This window comes from Macaca nemestrina, chromosome 13 (assembly GCF_043159975.1).
Source record: "Macaca nemestrina isolate mMacNem1 chromosome 13, mMacNem.hap1, whole genome shotgun sequence".
NCBI lineage: Eukaryota > Metazoa > Chordata > Mammalia > Primates > Cercopithecidae > Macaca > Macaca nemestrina.
In genome coordinates, this window is record NC_092137.1 from 23,012,093 (window position 1) to 23,017,968 (window position 5,876).

Here is a 5,876-nt window from a genome sequence, read left to right on the forward strand (position 1 = left end):
AGACGAACCCCTCCCCTGAGGTCATCCACCAGGAAGAGGAACCCCTCCCCTGAGGTCATCCACCACGGAGAGAAACCCCTCCCCTGAGGTCATCTCCCAGGGAGACGAACCCTTCCCCTGAGGTCATCTCCCAGGGAGACGAACCCCTCCCCTGAGCTCCTCTACAGCCTGTTGGAAAGCCAGTTGGTTTGTCATCAGAAGATCGCTATTATGGCTCTGAATAACTGTACAATTCTTTTGGTGCTAAATTTATTTGTAATCATTGCAGTGGCCTGTTTAATTATAACTAATGGGCGTATTCATACTAAGTGGTATGCCGTTGGAAATCCCCTTCCCCCAACTGAGAATATCCACAAAGATGCAATAAAGATGCTGGGCCAGGAAGCAACTACGTCTAAAGAGACCAGGATTTTGCACTTGAGCCCCCACCTTAGATGGAGAAATTTCACCAAAGAAATTTCCCCACTGGACACCTGGGTGGACAGCTCCTGTACCTTCAGGCTGTGGGGACAGGGTGTCCTATTTGTGAGCTGCCATCTCTGAAAGCTTGATGACAGGGGCAGAGCCCCCCTCTGCAGGCCTCCTGCAGAGGATGTGATTTACCATGCACATTATTAATGAGCTTCATCCTAAAGTTATTCTGGCTGCATGTGGAGCTTAGAGGACTTGGGAGCACAACTTGGCAGGCAAGATAGGCTTTAAAATGCAGAACTTCTCCAGCTTGTTTAAAAAAAAGATCACAATATCAAAGAGAAAATCAGAGTGGGGGGCAGTAGTAGCAAACAAGGTTGGGAAGAGTAAATGCAGCAAAAAACTAAATATATAAATACACACACTATATGGATATCTATATCTACACACACACACACACACACACACACACACACACACACACATACACACACAGAGTTCCATTTCTGTTCTGCTCTGGTCCTTCCAGACTCGGGGCCACTCTCTTGCCAGGACCTCCCATTCTTCTCTATCTGGTCAAAAACTGCAGGTCCTTCCAGGCTACCTGAGTCATCTACAAAATTCTCCCTTGAATTTCCCAGATCTCAGCACTTTTCCTCTTAGACATTCCTTCCTAGTAGCCATTTGGCACTTCATTCATTTAATTATTCATCAAAACAGATATGGATGCCTTGCTGTGCAAGTAATTGTGGCAGACGCTAATCCCTGGGTCTTTCATAAGTCAGCTTTCCCTGTGGGTATCTTGTCTTTTTCAAGCAGCTGAGTTCCCAAAAGTAGGAAGCACCACGGGTTTATAGTCATGCTGCTCAAGGCCTGGCACAATGCTTGGCACACATCGGACCCTCAGTAACACCTGCAGGATGACCACAGTGGACTCAGCATGATGGACAGTGGCCTTGCTTGCTCTTCCACATTGACCCCTGACCGGATGTTGCCAACAGCATCATTGTCCATCTTCCCAGAGGGCAGCTGGAGGCAGAGGACTGGTCCCTCAAGAGAAAGGTTCTCAGATGTTAATTCAGCTTTGCTTGTCTAAGGATCAAGCCTCTGAAGAATCGAAGCTCCAAACATCATCCTGTCTCTTTAGGTCTCCTGTCTGGGGACTCTGCCTCCAAAGAACCAGGCCAGAGACACTGACAGTGATAGAGGTGAGGAGGGCAGCTGCTGATGGCTAACAACAGGCTGGCTGCTTCCAAAGATAAACGGACATTCATTCAGTGAACACGTGAGAGCCATAAATGAGCTTGATGAATGGGAACTTCACGAGATGATGGGAAGGAGTAGAGATTCAGACCTGGGTCCTGCCCTGTCCTCTACAAGAAAAGATATTAAAGCTACGACATTGGAAGAATAACCAATCCTGACATGACATGACATGACATGACATGACATGACATGACATAGCTATCTCAGCCTAAATCCAGGGAAGAGCTCTGAGAGAAGGCACCACCCCATTCCCCGATGGTCACAAAGGAGTCTTGTCACACGAAGGACTGACGCAAAGTGTCCAGCCTAAATTTTTCACCATCCCAAGGACAGGGCCAGGCTGTGAGATTGTGAAAGATGAAAAATACTATTTCTTCCAAGCTCTCTGCTACACACAGATTTCTATTGTAGATCACTTCTGCACTTCAGAAGGAATGGAAATTTCACAGCCAGACATACTGTTCCTATCACAAGAGGTGACAAAACAGCAGTTTGCTGGCCAAGGTAGAAAGAACTGTGGGCCCTTGGACCTTAGGCTTCATTCCTTCCTAGATCACTTCAGGGAACTGTGAGGGAAGTTTTCGTCCACTGGCAGACATCCTACTCCAAATCCCAAGAGGAGTTGCTTTCTCTAAAAGAAAACTTTGGCAAACACATCGCTGTATCAGAAAGTGCATCAAAATCGGAGATGACCCAGTGTACCTCTGTTTTGAGAGAATCTCCTAGTTACATCTGACAAACATCAACAACTCTGAACCTTTCTCTGCATGAGGCTAAAGTCTAGATTCCTGAATCCAGCAATAACACTAATCTCCCTTTCCTTTTATGAAAATCTTGATGTGTGCCCAGGACTATGCTTTGTGATAGGAGGGGTCCTCTATGCACTCTGGCATTGAATGGAGAGACAGCACAACAGCTCATCTCAGAGTGTGCATGGATCTGTCAACTTGTCCTCTTCTTTTCTGGGAAGGTTGCAGTCAGGGTTAAACAACAAATGATTACAAAATGCCTTTCTCTTTGAGATGAGAATTAATATTAATGCAATTATATGCTGATGGCTTCAGTGCTCTGCTGAAATGGATCAACATTTAAACTGTCATTTAACAAAAATAAAACTATCCTGCAATGACTATAACAGTATGTCAAAAGGCAAAAATGCACAAAGGACTCTACTGGGTGCCATTTTTTGCAAGACTATTCTAAGAATTAGAGTAGAGGAGGAAAAAAAATGCAACTCTCCCAGTTGAAAATGTTTATTCCCATAAAAGGTAAAACTTGGTTCATTTTTGTGAAATACTACAAATATGTTCTTAAAGTCACTGAATTCCTCAGCTACCTTACCCAAAATCATTGCTTTATGGAGCTTTTAAGTCCATAAAAATACCACACTGTAGCTAAAATAGGGCCATTCACCAAGCAACAGGATTGTAAACAGGATGGCAGAGAAAGAAAGGACTCTTTCAGAACAGTGGAAAGCCACTGTCCATTTCTTACAATGCAGATGGTGTGATCTGGGGACAACTGAACTGCACAAGACTCCCCACTCACAAACATCTGTGTTCCCACTCTCCAAGCTCCACATTAAGAATCGTCCCTTTGAATCTCCATCAGTTCATTGTCAAAACAAATGTACCACTCAACCCTTAGGCCTGTAGTGCTAGAAGAGACCTGGGTTGTCATCCAACTTAATCTGTCCAATGCACAGCTGCAAAAATGCAGATCTGGAGACTCAGCCAGGGTCACACAACCAGTCGTTAATAGCATTGGGATCCATTCCAAGGCCTCTGGATGCCAAGCCTGGTAACTTGTCCATTATCCAATACTATGGGTTGAATTGTATCCCCTCTAGAAAAAGATATGTTGGAATACTAACTCCTAGTACCACAGAATGTGCCCTTATTTGGAGATGAGGTCTTTACAGAGGTAATCGGGTTAAAATGAGATCATTAGGGTGGGCCCTAATCCAGTATAACTGCTGTACTTTTAAAAAAGGAAATTCTGGATACAAAAAGAGACACAGAGGGAAGATGTGAGGAGACGGGGAGAAAACAGCCATCTACAAGCCAAGAAGGAAGGCCTTGAACCAGTCCTTCTTTTACAGCCTCAGGAGGAACCAATCCTGCCAAGACAATAAATTTCTTTTGTTTAAGGCTCCCAGCTGCAGTACTTTGTTAGGGCAGCCCAAGCAAACTTATACACAAATATCAACCGTCTGGAGTACAGTATGTGTCTGTATAAATGTCTACATAGACATGTTGGCTTTATTCCACAGTTCAGATATCTATTAACCTTGACTTCCTTAAAAATGAGATAACAAAATTTTTCTAGAAGTATATTTTATAAAGCCTAGCCTTTAAAAGACACAACCTTGGTCCAAACCAAGGATAGACCAACAGCCCTATGAAGTAGAGAGTATTATTAACTCCATTTTTGAGATAAAGACACTTAGACACAAAGAGGCGGCAAAAACTGCCAAAGAAAAACCAATTAGTAAGGGGCAGAGCTGACTGCAAACCTAACTGTGTGTGGTTCCAGAGTAGGAGTTCCTACGCAGTACACTACACAAGAGGTCATGAGCTACCCATCGCTAGCAGTATTCAAGCAGAAGTTGGAGCCTGCAGTGAGAGATACTTTCTAAAGAATTTCTTCCTTGAAGAACAGGGAAAATAGAGTGACTTTTTTTTTTAGATGGATTTTTGCTTTTGTCGCCCAGGCTGGCATGCAATGGCACAATCTCGGCTCACTGCAACCTCCACCTCCTGGGTTCAAGTGATTCTCCTACCTCAGCCTCCCGAGCAGCTGGGACTAAAGGTGCCCACCACTACACCCAGCTAATTTTTGCATTTTTAATAGAGACAGTGTTTCACCATGTTGGCCAGGCTGGTCTCAAACTCCTAACCTCAGGTGATCCACACACCTCAGCCTCCCAAAGTGCTGGGATTACAGGCATGAGCCACTGCGCCCAGCCTTTAGTACTTTTAAGACCCTTCCAGCCTTGAGCTTCCCTGAGTTTGTGATCCTACAATTACTGCTGGTTTGAGTAGTCAAGGGAAATTTCAAAGAGGAAACAAGGCAGGAATGAAAGTCAGAATTGGTGTGGACAAAAAGGAAATTAACAATGGGGGGTGGCAGATTTCAGTAGACAGGAGGAATAGCCAGGAAAGTGTTAATAGTTCTGAGTTCTCCAACTTTCCTAGTTATAAGATGCCAATAGCTTCAGACCCTCCCAGATTTATGCTGAGTGTGGAGTCATCTGAGCCTCACAGTTGAGCCTCCATCCTTTGTGCAGCCTGATTATGTTGTGCTGAATGCTTTCAACTTCCGAAAGTCACATGTTATTATGGATGAATGCAGGGGCCAGTGCTCTGAGCTCTTAATTTAGCATTTTTTGCAGCCCTAAGTTAAACACAGGCACACACATAATGTCCCTACCATGCTATGAGTTAAATTCTGCTAGCATCTGAGAGCCCACGTATTTTATATTATCCTTAATGTGAGCTACTAGCACATGCCGTGGAAAGAAAGTAGGTTTCAGAGCCCTCAGTTCCCAGAGCAGCTCCCAAATTTATGCAGAGTCGGAATCATAGTTATTGGAAGGACGGCTTTCTGTCTCTGCCACAGTTCAGGCAGCAGACGTGTGTTTCTGATGAGGTAGCTGCAGAACATGAAACTTGCTCATTTTCAAGCTAAGTTTTTATTTTCTCTGGTTTCAACAAGTTGCTGTGCAGAATATCTACTCAGCATGTGGCATTTTCTTAGCGTGCTTTAGAATAAGAAAGGTAGACTCCCAAACACCCCAAAAGGGTGTTTAGGCCAGTGGGAGAGAAAAGCTACTCAGAAGCCTGGTGCCAGATGCCTAGAGGGGTTCTGTGAGGTGGCTGCTTAGGGGACAGGAGGGGGTTCCATTCTGGCTGCTTGGGTGGGTGGGAGAGCAGGGGTTGGAGGAAAGGCTTGGATTCCACATGCAATGGGGAAGAACAGGTGCTCATCAGGGTCTGGGGATAGGAGCCCTGGAAGGGAGGCTCAGGCTTCACAGGCATCCCCGAAAGAGCCCTCTCCCACTTTCTAAAAGATGCTTTCAGCAAACCTTAAATTTGTCACCCTTCATCAGTTTCTGAGACACGTTTGCTCATTTCTGCCAAGGAAAATAGGAATTGCTAAAAGAGAAAACAAACAAAAGCTGTATGACAAAATCTTGC